General features: G+C 37.6%; 1 protein-coding gene across 2 annotated transcripts in view; it reads left to right on the top strand.

The window, feature by feature from the left end:
* The first annotated feature begins 5,139 nt into the window (after nt 1-5,139).
* The window catches only part of LOC139979350 (WD repeat-containing protein 17-like), a 47,664-nt gene continuing 32,273 nt past the window's right edge, over nt 5,140-20,530 (top strand). The window contains exon 1 of one of the 2 annotated variants that reach the window (XM_071990051.1): nt 5,140-5,284. The gene's annotated coding sequence lies outside the window, so the exon portion shown is untranslated. Of the gene's footprint in view, nt 5,442-20,530 lie in introns of both variants that reach the window. The other variant, XM_071990050.1, reaches the window with a different exon arrangement.

Raw genomic sequence — 20,530 nt, 5'->3', positions numbered from 1 at the left:
AATCGAGTAAACCGTTGCTAGGGTTCGAGACAGGTCGGAGGCGATATTACCTCCGGCTGTAGGTATGGTGCGTTTTGTGGCCTAGGATCCCCCGCCATATGTCCCTTTTTGTCAGGGTGTAAGAGCCGGGGGCAATGGGGAGACGCCCCAACTCCCCCCCCCCCAAAAAAAAGCAAATGTGTCCTACTGGCAAATAAAATGTGCTTCTTTGATGAAGAACTGTTCATTGGATATCCTAAACCTTTGTTAATTTTAATATTTTATTTAATTATTCACGTGTACCATAATAGTATTGATAGCATACTAACACATTATATATATTTAAGTAATATGGCCGGTGTGTATAGGTTTATAGCATAACGAGTGGTGGTCGGTTGTGGAATGAGAAAGTGCCCCTCTGATGTTGTGCCCCCCCCCCCCCGTTTTTTGGAAGCTTCCTACCCCCTACAGGAGGATGCGATGAGGGTCGGTTGGTTAGAGGTCGACCAGAATCGTCCAAGGTGGCTTGCGTGAAACCTTGCTTATGGCCAGAGGTCCGAAACACTCCCTGCGACCGGAATGTGTGCAGCCCATGTCCACTGAATACGCCGTGGCCCAGTGAGTCGTTATTCTCCTAAAAATGTACCTACGGAAGCTTACAAGTGCCATCTTAATATTTAATTAATTTACGAAACTATTACTTAACTAGCGCCATCTCTTTAACTTCCTGCATAAAGAAGGAAGATATTTGTTGCAATCCTGATTGGCATGTAATAGTATTTTCCCAAACAGTAAAGAGCACATAGTGCTATAACAACAACAAGTGGCTTTTCCATTATCATATATATATTAGTGTTTTATTTCTATTTGCCAATTTTTTTATTTCTATTTGCCAATTTTTTGTTGCTGTCAACGTTTCTTCCGGAAAAAGTCTGCTGTGTGTTTAGATGTGAGGGGGGGGGGGGCACTTTGCAACTGTTATTTATATATCGTCTACATATAAAAATCGGCGTGACGTCGTATGAGCCATCTTATTAATACTCATTAAGTAAATCTTTATCTATGATTGATTTGTCGATTTTGTAGATAGGTTTTACCGACTAACCTCTTATTTCATAGCATTGGAATGCCAAACATTGTCAAACTATACACATAATGTAACGTTGTAACATACAATAATGGTGACGTGGCGGTTCATCCGAATTTTGACTGCGTTTTGCCGTTGTTATGATTTTTACAACAATGCTTTACCAAAAAGTATTCATCTTTTGTTTTCTCAAGTGGTAAGATCCTCATGTGCATATTGTTCCTGCCTCCAACAGTACATATTTAAGAGACTTACTTAACAACTAATGTAAACTTGCATTGGCAATTAAGGGCACAATTACGATAGCAAATCATAGATTAATTATTACGTAGTCTATAAGTAACCTATGCAGCAGATAGATCAGTTTATCATGCTTGGAATTACACATGTAGAGTGTCGGAAGGAGTAGCCAAGGAAAGGATAAAGCATGATCCGCAATATGTTTCCGCAATGAGTCATTTGAATAGGGTCAATAGATTAAATGGTTTGAACAGATAAATTTATGATTTTACAATCCCTGTCGCGATGCATTTGGTTTTCGTACAGATGCCTGTAAAGAACACACTTCTTAATACAACAATTGTTATGACATTATTTGAAGAGGTGAAGGGGTGGGGGAGTTTCGGGGAGTTGATGGTCATTTGCGGAGTGTATAGCCTAGTGGTTAACGCCGGCGTCTCCCAGTCATGAGATCCCCGGTTCGATTCCCCGCCGACAGCAATGTGTGTCGTCTGGCAAGGGTGTTGTTCAATAACAACTTCCTGACATGGACGTTAAATGGATGTGTGCCGAGAGATTGGCTTCGGTCAGCTTGCGAGTCTACAAGCCTCCATGGCTTCTTTCGCGAGTTCCTGCTTGCGGGAAGATCACATATACATACATACATACATACATACATACATACATACATTTGCTTGTTTCAATAAGTTTCTTCTCTAACCGAATTGTTTTTCTACTATTTCTCGCTCCCGAATGGCTGTTTTATCGTTCCTCAGTGCAGCCGGTCAATTTTTAATTTAGAAATTTATAGCTTTCTACACGGAGATTGATGAGAATACTGTACAAGAGTGCATTGCAAATGATGGAGTGGCTTCCTCAAAATAACACAAGAATTGCAGTTGTGACGGGGTCTTTACTTTATTATGAAACGAATTGATTTGTGGTTCAGTTATGATATAACGTAGTATTAGGCAACGTTGTCATCAAAATAAAAATGGACTAAATGTAAAAGTTTAAATCTCAGCAATGTGACAAGTTATCAAGATGAGTCTTTAACTAATGAGTAATCATGATTTGGTACTAATTTGAGATATATATCAACAAACATACAATTGCTTTTTTTAGTTCAAATGATATTTTAGCAGGAAATTCTTTGTTCTTCTTTCACAGATCATCGTCTACCTAGATGACCTAGTTTTCTTGGACGTGGTGTTGGTGGAAGTATCTTCCGGTCTCCCTCCAGTGCCTTCCTACAACAACAACCCCATTCCACTGCCTTCAACCACCACCTTGGAGGACCAACCAACCGACCAGGAACAACAAACTGCAATAGAGTCAGCAAATGTGAGAGGAAGTTGAAAGAAATAGTTCCTATCTTACCTTTCATTCATTAAGCGTGATTTGTGCGTGTCTGTCATATATACTTATATTGTCAATCACGATGTAATCTGTACAGTGGCGGAGCGTCCATATAGTCAGGGGGCGGATGCCCCCCCCCCCTGACGGACTAAAATGGACTGCTGGCGCACTTTTCAGCTTTTTACCACTTTTTTATTGCGCTCTCATCTACCTATTGACATTTGTCACATTTTGTTGGTGTAATTTTCTGACAAAATGCTTTATCGACACTTTCGTTGTACGAATGACACTTATTTATTCTTCGTTCATCTGCAAATTAGCAAGGCCCGGAACGGGTCATTTCCGGCGATCTAGGGAGTATACTCAAAAATGTTTGTACGCTTCGCGCCAACCTGTGGTGGCGCTCCGCTTAGATGTCGAAAGCGCCCCTAGACCGTTCTCGCCCCTCTGGCCAATACCCATAGCTCCTTCACTGATACTGTACTTCTTAAATGCATTTGAAACGATATTTTATCAGTTAAGTCTGGTAGAATATCAGTAATGCTAATTGTTGAATCGTGCTCGCTGGATAAATTTGAAGTTAATGGCGACACAATCGTAATAGGAAATTACTCTTATCAAGTTATTTCTATTCTTTTCATGATAAGCATCTCACCTATCGAAGAACTGCGTGCATCAGTCGGTCTCTGCAAACCAAACCATCGCCGACCTCGTAGACAAGAAAGTGTTTAAAGCTTGAAAAAGGCTCAGCACGAAATATTTAACCAGAATGCGAAATGCATTGAGGTTTCGATGACTTCATTGCACTATACTTCTGCTGCAGACATAGCTGTCACAATACAAATGGCCCGGACCACTATTTTGATGTACAATTACACTATGGCATGCAGGGGCGTAGCGAAGGGGTTTTTGTTGGGGGGGTGTGGAGAATTTAATTTGCCGACGGATCTGGAAGTGGTGACTGAAATGGGGGAGGGGTCTAAGGGGAGGGGGTTCCCCCTCTCCTTTGGCAATTTTTTAGTTTTGAAACGTCCTTAGATGCAATCTGGTGCATATTGTAAGTCAAATTCGATTTGCCGACGGATCTGGAAGTGGTGACTGAAATGGGGGAGGGGTCTAAGGGGAGGTGGTGTCCCCCTTCCTTTTGGCAATTTTTTAGTTTTGAAACGTCCTTAGATGCAATCTGGTGCATATCTTAAGTCAATTTGATTTGCCGACGGATCTGGAAGTGGTGACTGAAATGGGGGAGGGGTCTAAGGGGAGGGGGTTCCCCCTCCCTTTGGCAATTTTTTAGTTTTGAAACGTCCTTAGATGCAATCTGGTGCAAATTTGAAGTCAAATTTGATTTGCCGACGGATCTGGAAGTGGTGACTGAAATGGGGGAGGGGTCTAAGGGTAGGGGTATACCCCTCCCCTTTGGAAAAAATTAGTTTGAACGTCCTTAGATGCAATCTGGTGCATATTTTAAGTCAAATTTGGCACGGAAGAAGCTCCCGTTCTCCTTTTTCTATTCAGCTTTCCTTCTTTCTTCCCCTTCCGCTCTCTTCACCTTTTCTCCTTTTGCCGACAGACCCAAAATTTCCCGACAGCGACCAAATTATTGGGGGGGTGTGACACCCCCCCCCACACCCCCCCCCCGCTCGCTACGCCCCTGATGGCATGGTAAACACAGGTCAGTCTACTGTACCTGGCAATACACACCTCCACCAAAGACAATAGGGGTCTTGTACTCAATTTGGTGCATCCACACATCTAGTATGAGAAGTATCCACGATTCCCATCGTTATAGGTATCATGTAAAAGGCATTCAGAGTTTGACCTCTGGTGACCTCAAATGAGATTTGACCTCACAGGCAACAGGATTCCTGTACTCAAATATGGCAATCATGTTTTAAAGGTGTTCAGGCCTTGACAAACGTTTTTAAATGTACTCCCTATTTGGCGACCGTGACTAAAAATCTACTTGCCAAAACGCAAAATTCACTCGCCACTATGGCTGCTGTTTTCAACGAATGCCCATAAGCTAATTTCCAATTGTCAACAGCCTCTCCTACTCTTATGAGTCGTAACGCACACGTTATCTTATAGGCTCGACGTTGGGAGATGAGGTATATTATGAAACAATGTTTCAACAATTTCATCCCTGGTGACTCCAAATGACCTCTGACCTTCACCAAAAACAACAGGCTTCTTGTACTTAACATGTTACAACAACATACTAAATATGAGATTGGTCCAAGCTTCCCTTCTTGAGATATCATGTTTACAAGGTTTTCACATTTTGACACCTAGTGACCCCAAATGACCTTTGACCTCCACCAAAAACAAGAGGATCCTTCCACTCAATTTGGTTCACCTACTCACCAAATATGAGATTGGTCCAAGCTTCTCTTCTTGAGATATCGTGTTTACATGCAAAGCGTCACTCACACACACACACTCATCCGCCTGCACAACCACATAGGTTACGATTATCATTGAAACCAAAAACTGATATTGCGCCCCTACTATATTTATTGGTCTTTTCGTCGCAGACTACCCTGTTCTTTACTGCATATGTACAGTTGTGTCATACAGTATGCAGTAACGTTACATGCCGTACCTAGGCAGCGTTACATATCAGTGCTTGTAGTTACCATGGTACGAATATAGCGGTCTGATATCACTGCACAGCAAATCTGCTACTTCTGTGTGAACGTGCTTGTAGAACTTCTATCGGTCCAAGCCTTTTTATGTCAGGAAACTATCAGTATTTTATAGCTGGAGACTTGAATATAAGTGTTTCTGACCTCAATTGGTATGTAACTATAAGCTTAGCAAGTAGGCCTAGGCTTATCCTGATCTAACTCCTAGCTACGTCTACTCCTACTCCGAGTCCTAGGGGCCTAGGCTAGGGTCTACATGATTAAGTAAGACTAAGTAAGATTAGGGCCTAGGCCTTCACTATACAGCTCTACATAGGCTACAGTAGGTTGTTGCCTAAGCTTTTCCCAAAATTGTTACAGTTAGCCGTAGTCTTACTCTTAGACTGCACAAAGTTGCAAGAGCGGTATCACTTTAATGAATCCAAAATAAGCAGGTTTTCAATAAAATACAACCACATTAGGCCTATCTAACCTAGGAAATTTAACAAATGGATTACAGCCCAGGCAGAACAAAACTTTAGTATAGCCTAGGCTAGGCAAACAAAATGTTTACTGTTCAGGCTAAAGGTAACATTAAAAGTAAATTTATTGTCATGATAACCTTAGCTTGAATTATTTTTTCTTGAGGCTTAAACTGGACTAATGTTACTTTGTTAAGTTAGGTTTGTTCCAGCCAGCAAATTATTTCATCCCTTTGAACAGGTCCATTGAATTCAAGAACAGGAAATCACAGCGGTATGTAGGCCTATGAAAATTTAATTCACCTAGCCTAGTTGTACATCCAGTGCATTTGGCCAAAATTACAAATAGGCTAGGAAAATTGTCCACACTATTTCATGATGTAGCATGCAGTTGCGGTATTGCATTTAGGCATAAGCCTAATGTAATTGACTGTTTTCTTATAGAATCAATATTATTTTACAAATTTATATCCATTTTCAAATTTAAAGGATAATATTTCCTACATTTTCTCATAATTTTGACTAAAAACAGCAAAACATTTTAGGCATTTGACCTACAGCACTGTGTTAGCAGCTTTTACAGTTTGCATTGTCGTTCATGGGGACTCAACATATATTTCTTTGAAATTTCAGGAAATGTAACTATTATCATTTTTGATTTTGTTGTTGTTAGGAATCATGATGTATTTATTCCTGATTTGTCAAGATATTTGCTTGTAGCTACTCCTTGATTCACATTGGCATTTAGATCCTCCTAGTACAAGACTCCTATTATTTTCTTCGTAGGTCAAAGCCAAAGGTCATTTGAGGTCAGCAGAAGTCAAAATCTGAAAAGTTTGTAATACACACAAATACGTCCAGTTACACGCATATGAACTTGATATTTGATAAGTAAGGTCCGCATTACAGTACTTCAAGAACCTTGTTGATAACTTGAAGCCATAATGGTCAGTACATAAATGTTCTGGGCACAGTGTTACCAGTGGTTGAATGTAACTTCTCATGTAAAATGTGGCAAAGAATCTCTAATCCAGTTGGTTTTCTGGTTGAACTTTGGACTTGTTAGAAGATGATCTTCAATAGATCATGTTTCATTATCAGCACTTGCAGAACCCCAACTACTGTACCGATGTGGTTAGTAGTGCACTAAAAGTCAACAACAACAACAAAATCTTTAATTAGGGAGTCTTATAATCCCAAAGTACCATGGTTACATAATGACATACATGTTGAATGTTTATGACATCATCATCATCATCATACTGCTGAATAATTCAGATGTAATAAATCTGATCTGTGTCAGACTGTGTGTCTTTCTTTACCTATTCACTGTCTTACTGATAGTAAGTCATATCAAAGATGTTTACCATGTGCAGTTACAGTATTGCCCCTGGCATCAATTAATAAGTACTATAATAATAATATCAGAAAGTTAATTGTTTCCTATTGAGAAAATTGTCTTTCTCTTGTAAAACAGAACCTATGGGCATGAATAGGCCTTCCAAGTACTACCTGATGCCCTAAATAGCAAGGCCCTACTCCTACAGTACATCATTTTATGGACTTTATAGTTTGCAAAAGTGCTAATTTAAATTGTGCTGTACATAATATAAATGTTCCAGTTCTTTTTTATTCTTTGCCAGTGGCAGGAGTAATCTATGTGATGGTGATGGAGTGTGTGTGTGTATGTGTATGAATGTGACTTGTAAAAACAGTAACTCAAAAAGTTCATGGTGGATTTACTTCATACTTGGTATGTGGTCTTATTGGGTAAAAGAAGTTTTATTGTTTTCTGTGAAGTTCAATGGTCATTTGGGGTCAACAGAGGTCAAAGTCTGAAAACTTTGTGTACACGATAACTCAAAACATACATCTTTGTTGAACTTCATACATGGTATGCAGCTGGTTGAGTACAAGATTACTATTGAAATTGGTGGAGGTCAAAGGTCGTTTGCGGTCAACATTAAAAATAAAGTCTGAAAATCTTGTAAACAGGATAACACAAGAAGTATATCTTTCTTGAACTTCATATGTAGTATGTAGATCCAGCTTGGTGAGTGCGAGAATGCTATTGAAATTGGTAGAGGTCAAAGGTCGATTGAGGTCAACAGGCATCAGTGTCTGAAAACCTTTTAATCATGATAACTCCAAAATTAAAGCTATAATTAATCTGTGAATTCTCCAGTGCTATTCAGTTCAGTTTAGGTCTGTGCAAGGGCTCTACACCTGGCATCCATATAATGAAATCTGCTTTAGAGTTCATACTCTTGCTTTAAACATGCACTTAAGCCTCCTTTCAGTTTCCCCCTCTAAGCCTCAAGGGATCAACAGGTTATCTAAAATGGGCACAAATTGGCTCAAGGGGACAACTCAAATGGTGGAAATATTGGCCAATTTCTCAGAAATATTTCACACTCAACCCTCAACAGTTATAAAGGGATTGCTAGCTCAAAGTTGGTGAAATGTGTCTATATTTCACATAGGAAGACTGTTCTTTTTGGATATTAAAAGTTGAAACTTTTTCATTTAAGTGACATGATTGATGCCCATAAGGGATTGCTACAAACCTTTTCTGGTTCTCACTTAATTCTTGGACAAATTTAACTCACTTGCTCTGCATTAGGCAGTCATTTTTAATTTTGAGGATAATGTAATGTACAGCAAGGAATCACAAAGCTAACTGGCTTCTGGTTGAACATGTAGACATGAAATTGCACAAAGCCATTCCTTAAAGCAGTAATTTATTTAATATACTACAGTAAATGTTCAATCAGAGAATGATTTGTAGTGATCAAAATTCATTGATATAAATCATTCAAGTCCTGCTTGTTAGGTTAGTTATTAGTAATGATGTTATTTAAGTACCTGACAATAACAAGAGTGCAATTAAGCTTGGTTACAGTCTCATTTGCTAATAGTAGTGATAACTAACATTGGTAGGATTGGACATGTGTGGCATATGTTGAAATATATACAACAGTTTTTTTCTTCTTATTCCTTGCAGAAGGTAAAACAAATCTATAGATGCAGTCATGATGTTATGTGTATATGCGTGTTTGTGTTTGTTTGTTTGTGACATCTCAGCTCGTAAACATGAAAAGCTCATCATATGTAGCTTGTATTAATTTCATACCTAGTACATATTCTTAATGTCAACTGGCAGAAACATTCATTTAAAAAAAAAAAAAAAAAAACTATCTACTGGCAAGCAGCGAAAACCACTTACGTATTGGCCAAAAAAATTGCTTACATTTCGAGGGCCAGTGTGCACACTGCACTTCACTGTGCTTTCTTTCAATTGCCTTTTTGATTGCTCAGTTTAAAGAGTAACAGACATGAATCATGAGATGTAGTCAATCCTCCTCCATAAATTTGACAAATACTCAATAATTAAACAGTATAGCACATTGCAATCCTGCCAGCTTTACCAGTCTTACCGGGAGTCTCAATATTCTTAAAGCAGTCACATTCTCTCTGGAATTTATGTGCTGATCTCCCATTAAATGTTCTAATTGTTTCCTAAATAATTTCTGATGGGTTTTCAAAATTGTGATCAGAAATGGGCCACACATATGTCTTTGCCTGCGGGTAGGAACGTAGAGAGAATCCACTTGAATTGGTGTGGGAGATATGCTGTACAATTTTCAATTTTTTCTCTCCCCCATGATCCTGATGCCCTATATCTATTTCAGTGAAAGACAGGTTAGACATTGTACTGCAAGGACTAATTTGTGAAGGTGGAGTGGGGGGGGAGGGGGAGGGGGAGTGAACAGCTTGATCACAAGGACACCTACAACTATCCCTCAGTTTATAAAACCTGTTAAACTAAATACTAACCACTCTCTAAGCGCTCTGCTATCTATATAGTGTACTGTAACTCTGTATTACATCTTCCCATACGGCACATATCGCACACAAGCCAAAATAACATGTGAATTAAATATATATGTTAGCAATTGATATGTGATCCAATATTTTTTGCTTGACCGACTACTGATGAGTTCTGTAGAATATTTCTGGTCAATGAGAAAGGAGTATGCACACACAAACAAGGATAAATATTGTGAGATCGATTCTTCTACTTCAAGGTCAAACAACTCTCTCTTTTGTATTGAGTTTAAGACAGCGTACCTGTACTTCTGCTTGTAATATAAATATTAATGTCATGTGACCAAGAACAGTTTGAACGCCATGGATAATTACTAAAATTACAAAAAAAAAATTGAGAATGTTATGGTCAGGAGAAAGTTTTTTTTTAAAATACAATTTTGAATATGAATGGTTGTGTTGATTAATATCACACTTCACAGTATATATGTCATAATGTAACACAGTGTGCACACCTATGTGTTAACCGCATATATGTGTTTTTTTGTGAATAAATTCATGTGTTAATCAATTAACATTAAGTTTTTGTTTACATCATTTAGTTCAAAGTTTGTTGTGGTACATACAGTAGTTCAGTACATCATGTAATGAACAGAAAACAACTTCATTTGACCTGGTAACAAAAAATAAAATAATATTATTTTTAATGCACCAGGACTAAAATTTGTCAGTGCACCTCACATTGCATGAAGGAACAACATTGTTGTATACTTGTAAAATAAACCAATACACCTCGCTTCCAGTTCAACTTCATAAAAGCACTTGATGTATGTAAAAAGCTTTTTGCTTCGAGCAAAGCAGCTGCACTTACATTTCAGACTAAAATTATACCATCATATTCACTCCAACCACATTCACTCAGGAAACTAACTGTACAGTGCAACGAAACATTTTGTGATCCATACGAACACTACATAATTATATTCCTACCTACTGTAGACTAGGCCTACCATAGGTATACTGTTCGTATGTGTTAGTCAAGTGTAAGTATGGCATATATATGCTGCACAATAATGTTTGTATTGGGAAAGTAGCTTATACAGTTCAGCACTGTATCAAGAAATTTGTTGTTGTGGTATTAAACTTTAAGGATGACCTTGTGCATTAAACATTAATTTTCATATGTTGTAGCGCACATTAATTTCCATTTTCCAGTGTTGAACAAGGAACATAATTTGTAAGTTTACGTCAAGTCGGTAACATATTTATGAGACCACTGCAAATATTGTTTCCAGTCTTCACTCCGATAATATCTGTTGAATAAGTTCATTAGCATCTGGTCATAGTAGGTGTATATCACCAGTGGCGGAGTGTCCATACAGTCAGGGGGGCGGGATGCCCCCCGACGGACTCAAATGGACTGCTGGCGCCTTTTTCAGCTTTTTACCACTTTTTACTTATTCGCGACTATTGACTTTGTTATTGCGCTCTCATCTACCTATCGACATTTGTCACATTATCTGCAAATTAGCAAGGCCCGGAAAGGGTCATTTCCGGCGATCTAGGGAGTATCTTTACTCAAGAAATTTCTGTACGCTCCACGCCAACCTGTGGTGGTGCTCCGCTTAGATAGTGTCGAAAGTGCCCCTACATACCATTCTCGCCCCCCGACCAATACCCCTAGCTCCGCCACTGTATATCAATATAGTTCATTCTAACCTTCAGTTTATGAAAGTCATTTTGTTTTGCTTCTTTCTTTTTATTTCTATCGAACATTTCCCTGACAACCATGAGAAATGACATAACTGACTCCCAACAATTACAATTGCCTTTTGCATGTTTGCAACGATCACGATGGCACCATACTTCATCATCAAAGGAAAGATAAAATGCACTGGTCCGAAAATTGAATGAGTTACTATAGTCCACCAAAATTGAACCAGGAACCAGGCCTGTATTCAGAGTTTTTTTTTTTTTTGAGGAGGGATGGGGGTTGGGGGGGCAGAACTCAGATAATAAACTTTGACCAAAGCAAGATCAAGGCCAGTTTTTTATGTGTGCACAGTTAAGAAGATGTAACTAGTTATCCATGAAGGTGAATGTACAGTACAATACAATAGGTCAGGTGGGACTTTTCCAAGATTGAGGATTACTCAACATGTTGACCAGACAACAGCACACCTATAGTGCCACTACCCCACCCCCTCCCTCCACACCTCATAGGATGTAACCCACGGGAAATTTAGATTTGATTCCGCGCCGACTTGTTTGATTGTATTGTGTATTTATGTACACTTGTCGTAGTGTAAGTATGATATATGTTGGGAGGATTCAGTGAGAGCAAATCGTGTTCCTAAGATGACGTCACATGATGTCATGAGATTAGGAAAATTTTCGGGCGAATGAACTTTTCAAGCCCGAATAGGGTAAATTAATTCTCAATTTTCGACTGGAAAAATCAAGCTTTTAACTGGCAGAATGGTTGGTATATGTTCTAGAGAACATGCTTAGATGGATCCCAAAAAAACAGGACGTTGAAATTTTGTGTCATGGCCACTTTAAAGAATTTTATGATTTTGGCTTAGTAAAAAACTGTTATGTGCCATCATGTGATTTCACACTTTCCTGACTGTTTTTCTCTTTACCTATTTATGTTGGAAAAAAACAAACTTTAAAATTTACAATATTCTGACTTGTCTGTTTCCATGCATGATATTACAAGTGCCATAGCTTTTGTGAGCTCTGAGTAAAGTTTTCCTGGTACACTTGTAAAGCAAATGCAGCTTTAAAATGCAGTTATGAAGAGAATAACTTAGTTAATGAAGCTTACAACAATGATCATCGTACTCGTATAACAAACTAAAAAGGGTGCATGATGCAGGCACAAAACACTGTTTAGTACGGTCATGTGTGATTGAATGTCATGAAATCCACTCACTTGCTCAAATTAAACTTAGTCTTTTCACTTTTGTCTCACACTTCACTGACAGTCTATTTTTGCTCCTTTTTATGTATTAAAAAAAAATGAAAGGCTCTACAATATTCTGTTTCCATGGTGATATTTTCAAGTGCCAGAGCTTCAGTGAGCTAACCTCTAGCTTTTGTACAAGGTCTATTACTGTAACTGCTTTTGTCATGCTTGTATTGCAGTGTACTACTGTAGGCTTAATTTAGAGATTTAGTGGCTTTCCTTGCATTGAAGACGTCATACTTTGGTCAATATAATATCCATTTTCCATATATAGATTCATAAGGTGCATGCATGCTACAAAATATGATGTGGAGATCAGAACAGCAGTATGTTGTCAGTACAGTAGTTGCAGTGTGTTCAGTTTCTTTTAACTTAGTACTAGTAGTATTATTAAAAATATGTAAATTAGTAAACTTGTATTTGAATTAGATACCAAGAATACAATAATGAATTGATCAAAGAATAGTATTTTGTATGATTATTTTCATTCGTTTTATTATTGATCTTCTGTTGGGGCAGGGGGAGAGGGGGGGATGGAAGGTGCAATGAGGTTCTGTTTTTTCTTACCTCACATTAAGTGTAATCTTGAATCAGTCGTGCTGTCATTATAAGTTTCTGTAGGTCTGTGATACTTTGCCCGGGGATGCTGCAGCTACAGTTGGAACTTGTCACCAAAGAGCAAGAGTCCTGTCGTGTCACTCAGTTTCCAACATACTGTACGTTGCAACAGGAATAGGTGCAGTATTGCAACAGGAACATGCATCTAGGTATAATATTACAACAGGAACATAAACAGTTACAGTATTGCAATGTTCAGGAAGATACATAGGTGCAGTATTGCAACAGGTAGTACAGGTACATACACAGGTACAGTATTGCAACAGGAACATACATAGGTACAGTATTACAACAGTAACATACACAGTTACAGTATTGCAACAGTAACATACATAGGTAGAGTATTACAGCAGTAACATACATAGGTACAGTATTGCAACAGTAACATCTATAGGTGCAGTATTACAACAGTAACATATATAGGTGCAGTATTACAAGAGTAACATACATAGGTACAGTATTACAGCAGGAATATACACAGGTAGAGTATTGCAACAGTAACATACATAGGTAAAGTATTACAAGGAAAATAAACAGTTACAGTATTTCAACAGGAATATACATAGGTACAGTGTTGCAATGGTAATATAACATAGGTAAAGTAATATACAAGGAACATAAACAGGTACCGTATTTTAACAGGAACATACATAGGTACATTGTTGCAACAGTAACATACATATAGGTACAGTATTACAACAGTAACATACATAGTATTGCAACAGGAACATACATCTAGGTTAAGTATTGCAACAGGAACATAAATTTGGAGCTTTTGTAAATAGCATTGCAAGCTTTTTTTTGAAGGTATGATTCAACAAACATCAACTTTGTTGTCTAGTCTTGTGGTTTTGTATTGTAGAATGAGTATTACTTTGCAGTGACAAACATACATTTGAAGGCAATTGCAAAAACAATATGGTGTAATACTCTAAGCTGTTTGTATTCCATGATATAGAAAGACTCAAAGAGAGAAATACAGGCTAGTTTATACTGTGTGATCTCGAAGTAAAAAATATTGAAATTATTTAAATTGAGCATGTTTGTGAAATAAATCAAGAGTGTCTGCCTTTAGATAATACTGGAGCAAATGTATTTGACTTTGAGAATTTTGAGAATCCTTCGGTAACTATTGCCTGTCATATGGAATAATTTAATATTGAAATCATTGTGTGATTGCATGTAGATATATCAGCATCTTCTGTAGACTATGTGTCAGGGTTATAGCTACTGTACAGTAGTGCTGGTTAGACTTGACCTAGTGCCGGCTACTTGTAAATCCGTGGGTCTGGCGGTGGTGTCTAAGGGGAGGGGTGTCCCTCTCCCCCTTTGGAAAATTTGTGCATAATAGTGCTAAGATGAAAAATGGTGCTGTCTTTGGCAACTTGTGGTCATGTTTCCCCTCCCACCACCCCCCACCCACCCCACCCCCTTCTTATCAATGACCCATTTACAAGGGTGAACTTTTTACTAACAAATATTAGTAGTACTGTACGGTATTACTTTACTTTAAAGTAGACAATTAGCTTTAAAATACAGTGACAGTATTCTAGTTTCATTTCAAATAGTCTATAAGTAAAATTGAAATCCATGTTTTAAGTCTTTCCATTTTCCTATAATTTCCCAGAGGGGGAGGGGGGAGATGGGGGAAGCATTTACAACCATAATAATATTAAAAATATCTGGTTGATGAAATAGTTATAATGGAATCTGATCCATTTCTTACTGACTGATTATTCATAATGCATTTGGTCTAAAAAATATCTAGGGATGGTATCTTTAATAGTTCAATCAATGGTTCATTTGAGGTCACCAGAGGTCAAATTGGTGGAAACGTTTGTAAACACGATATCATGCAGAAAAACATGTTTGGATCATATATCTTTCATGTAATGCCTAATATTTACACAAGAAGCTGATTTATGACCATGTTACCATGACATCAATCTGTTTGATCTTTCATTATTAAATTATTAGTAAAGACCTTATTGAAAATGGTGGAAATAAAGTCAAACTGTGCAAGCCTTGTTCATGATATCTTAGAGGTAAAACTTTGATGACTCATATACTGTGTGTCATAGTTCACAAAAATGTTGGTCAATGCCCATAGATCTTACACATTCTAGACCTAAGTGTGGACACAGTAACCACACTATGAAAAACTTAGTCAATTTGAAACCATAGTACTAGCTACAAAAAATATTTTCTATGGGCAAGGAATCACTAAGCCTTTTGGCTTTCTGGTTCTTTCTTGTTTGCTATGAATATGAATAATTTCTCACAATTAAGCATCCACTTTGAAGGTAAATTTAATACCGTAGTAGTCTGAATAATAAAACAGAGCGTATTTGCTGAAGCTGTTTGCATTTGGTCAACAATTCTACCCAACGTTCTGTGTGTTACAGATATTGCCATCGATCAAGCTATATTTTACTGCCAACAGTAGGTTAATGAGCCGGTGATTTATGCATTTGTTTTGATGCACACATTTCAAAGCTTTTCCTCATTTCGATATGAATCGCTTGCCAAGAGCAATTTCGAGACCATCCAAATTTGCAACTCGCTTTTAAATATGATTTGAAAATCAAACTTTTGAATGGTGATTCTAATGATTTTCCCAAATTTTTTTTAATAAATTCATCTCGGTCAATATCAAATGTCTTTTTTTCTGAGATAGAATTCTGTTAAACTTCATTTTCCACATGATATCGTCAAGGATTTTCGAACCATTTTTTTTTCTCTTTTGTGATTTCACTAAGTACCCAAGTATTTGCATTGTAGTCACTCACGCAGACCTGGAGGTTTTCCGCACGTTTCTTTGTCATTTTCACCGCTACTGCACGATAAAAACGTTTACTCTGTCATCTACGGTCTTTGTTTACATCTGGAAGCACGAAGACGCTTTCCAATTACAACGAGGTAAATTGTGATCAGTACGTACATTCTACAAGGCTACAGTATAAACAACACACGTATTGTACTGCAACGATATCATCGTCTAGAAAATTATGAACGAAAAATTGATATTCGTGCATGTTTATTTTTTGGCACTTTCTGTTGATAATAATGTATAATATATTTAGTTTACTGGATCATTGCCATACATGTCATTGTATATATTTATAGACATGTAGACCTTACAACCTTGTAGTTTACTGCTATGTAATGTCATCTATAAATCTTCTTCTCCTCCTCCATTCTTTATTCGAGGATTGATTTTTATCGATGAAAGTCAGAGATTCTGAAGAAGGCGCATCACCATATAATTCTGCGACTGATTGATAAGATTGGCGAAAGCATTTCAATGCAACTGATCGATCAAGAAAACTCGCTCGTAGTTAATTAAGCGATTTACTGCCAAAATGTACAGGCTTGTCTGGTGAAACATTTAATCATTCTGAATAACCATGTTTATATGTAGTAATTACTTAACTTAATTGTAACTACTGGTGTTGTTTCAAGATCAAGATATCCGTAGTATATGTATACATATAAATGTATGAATATACAGATATACATACACATGTATATAAATGTTACGTATATATACATCCACATAATACAGGGTTTTGAGAGCAGCTCAATAATATTTAGTGGTAATAAGTACTGTATTAATTACAAGGCTTACGTCAGGTACGGAAATCTTGCCGATTCCTTGAGTGACCTTTTTGTGTGTATTTAAGTTCTTTAAATGTTTACTGGCAGAAAATTACCAGTGGCCACTTTTTTTTCTACGGGCTAGCGGGGAAAATCCAGTGGCATTTTAGCCATAGCCACACAGCAAGTACATCGTGGATATTTTACATTGTGCGTATACTAAGGACCACTCATACAGCGAGTGAGTGGACTATTCTCAACTGTAAGTAGATGTGGCTAATTGTCGTAGGATGTATCAAGATATCGTTTGTGTGGAGGACAAGAATTGTAATGTATCCTCCGTATTGCAAATATCGCAACAACGCTACGAATGAATAACTACAGTACAGGCATTTAGCTGTAAAGTTAAAATCACGTCAAAGAGCTCAGCGGTCGGTGAAGCATGAATCAATTAGGCCAAATACTGTACCTGTCAAACACTAGTCTTGTTTGTGTACTATAAAAAAAGGGCAAAAGGATATAACTGTCACACCTGGTCGGACGAAACCCTTTTGAACTTTAGTGACAGGATCAGAAAACCTCATAGATGTCCAGTAAACATAGCTGACATGTCATGCCAATTCCATGCTATTGTTCACAAAATGGAGATTGTGTGTACATGCGAATATTGTACTTTTGCCATGCAGCCCTCCAACCAACCCTCTTCCAACCCCCTCCCATCCCTCTCCCCTCCCCCTCCCCATCCCCTCACCATCCCCATCCCTCTTACCCTCCCCATCTCCTCCATCCCTCTCTCCCTACTCCTATACCATCCTACATCTTTGTATACGACATTTGACCAATTCGTAGAAAACAATTTGACTGTGAGATTTCCCCTTGGGCACTGTACCAGTGATTATCAAATACTCATCCCCTTGTTGCCTGTTGATCGATGAAGTAATACGTCAAACCTGATGATTAGATGTGATTTAAATGGAGTGCATTAATTATGGTATCCCCTGGATCTAATGCAATGTATCTGTTTGGGCTCTTTAGCTTTTTATGCCAAGTTTAATCATGTTTGTATTCCCAGGGCTTAGTATGGTATATATCTAAGCTGATCAAGAATGCAAGTTGTGTGATTACCATGTGAGATGCCTCCAAGATTGAATTTATTGGCAATTAAATTTGTACCAGATTGAAGGTAGCATGGTATTTCTCAATGTCTTTCAAAAATAAAATATTCAGTTAAACAGCTCTGTTTCACCTTGGAGCATCTCTTAATTTGTATTCAGTTGGGCATTGAGTATTTTCCCTGTCAACCCTCAAACAGCCGTTAGTGTTAGTGTATTATTGTCTCCACCGTACAGTGTGTACTGTTCTTACACCTGACTCATATAGTGTCATACAACAATATTGTATCATAATAATGCTATATAAAACATCCACAATAATATTGTTGCATATATGGTATTACCTGTTTCACATAGTATATATCATAGAATGATATTGTTTTTGTTATATTACAGTACATTAGTATTGTATAATAGCATGTGAATCGGCTGGTTCATACATGCAGTACTGTAAATGGTAGTACAGGGTGTACAATATGCTCTTATAAATATGGTATTTTTGTGAACATATTAATATTTTCGAAAATTGGATTAAAGAAAATAAACAAACAATGCATTCCAAAGTAGTTAGAATTTTACTTGCCTTCCTGACTTAACTGTCTCATCACAAGTTACACTCTGTTGGTGTACCTCTAGCACTGTCCTTGTCCCGTGTGGAGTCAATTCTCGACTACTGCCCTCCCTGTCATTACACCACCCTTGATTGTCTGCACGTACAAGTTTGTTCGTGAACACAAACTTCGCAGCTTGGGTTTTGTGTACAGTAGTTTGTGAGTGTCTGACACACTTTATTATTATTATAAATGAGGATATAATGAGAATAAAACTAAAAATAGACATATTTCTATCTTCATATCTAAGTTGGTCTTACCCATCTCTAGAGCGTTATTGCGGACTTCGAGAGTCTTTTGATAGTAGCGCAGTTCTTCAGCGGGCTAATATATTAGTATCCTTATTGAACTTGAGTGAATTTGCATTGGCCAGGTTTTTTCTTGCTGTGGTTTGACTCTCTCTAGTGCACAGATTTTTTGAATATGTAATTGCCAGTCTATTTCACTCCTCGTTACTTCCTATTTACAGATGCATGTCCCTAATTACCTGCAATTACTATCTGGCAAATCTTGGTTAACTATTGTAGACATGAACGGAACACCTATGTATAGAAGATGTCGGCTAAGAGCGTTGTACTAGCCTTTAATAGAGTTCAAAATAAGTTCACTTTGTAAAAAGTAAGTATAGAAAATGTAGTTTAAGAAGATGACGCATTTCACCGATTGAAAGTAACAAGTCTTTGAGCTCTCTGTAACAACTTGGGTGTCAACTTAGATCCAATTCTGATATCAATTAAAAATATTGGAGTTGAGTGGGAAAAAAGTTCAAATTCTGATATCAACTGAAAATATAGAGTTGAGTGGGAACATACAGTACAGTAGTTCAAATTCTGATATCAACTAAAAATATAGAGTTGAGTGGGAACATACAGTACAGTAGTTCAAATTCTGATATCAACTAACGGCTGACATTTGGAAAAATCTACGAAACGGTAAATCCGTTAAATCTCAGAAAAACCATCACTTTTAAAATTCGATCCCAGTTCATTTCCTAAATGATTATCATGTTTACAGCACTTCCTATTCCAGGAATCGACCTGCAAAGATTCAACAAGTCTATAAAGTTGTCGACGTCGATTTCGCTCGCTGTCGCTCATCGATTGAGATTAACTACTCGTAAAGGCCACTTCAGACTTCAGAGTCATCAAGTAGCTCTCGATCTGGAGCGCTCCGAATGCCCAAATGTCATCAGATTTCTCTTTGATTCAATGTTTGTTTAGATTCAGAGAAGAGTGTTAAAAAATTTGAGTCTAATCCTTTACAGACAAAGAGAATACATTAATATTGTCCATGTCACAAAACTTATTTCTCGTTATTTCCGAATCTCCAGAAGCTTCGCTTGTAAATTTAGGTATACCGTAAGACACTTACTGTACAGTGCCACTTCTCAGTATTTATTAATTCTACCCGGCTGAAGGGTGAAACTTTATCTTCCCTATACTACATTTCCATCGGTTGTCAACTTGTCACTGGATTTAATTTCACACTAAACCTTATCAGATAAAGACTGGCTTTGTTTTTTTATTAACCCAGCTTGTCAGCTGTTTTCAAATGTGAATGGAAAGTTCTAAATTATCGATTGCATGAGACATTTTTAATAGTTAATGTCAAACTCTTTGATTGATATAAACACTGCCATCAAGAGAAATTATCTTCCCCACAATAAGTTGCCCACACACTGTGTAGATTTGGAATACTATCACTTACCTGTCCCCTCAACATTGAAGCACACTATTTTACAAACCGAAAGAAGTCCGTAATTGGACACCTTTACAGAGATGATCACCAAGGTCAAATTGAAGTGGATGATCTTGGCTGTAAAGTCTGCGATAATGTGTGTAGTTAAAAAACTAGATTAGAAAGTGAGGATGAAGTTGGTGGTTTCTCCAAGGTGGGATGTACCTATTGCTTAGGTTTAGGTCGATGGGATAGTGCTTTATATCTTGGTTCAAGGGGGCTTAGTTTCATCTCTCAATAATACCCAAACCAGTAATTATGGGGATTTAGGAAGCTCTGTTTATACGTAAAGTTGTGTTGTTATGT

Source organism: Apostichopus japonicus, chromosome 14, assembly GCF_037975245.1.
Source record: "Apostichopus japonicus isolate 1M-3 chromosome 14, ASM3797524v1, whole genome shotgun sequence".
NCBI lineage: Eukaryota > Metazoa > Echinodermata > Holothuroidea > Aspidochirotida > Stichopodidae > Apostichopus > Apostichopus japonicus.
Note: the sequence above shows the minus strand (reverse complement) of the source record. Positions and strands in the feature narration are given on the sequence as shown.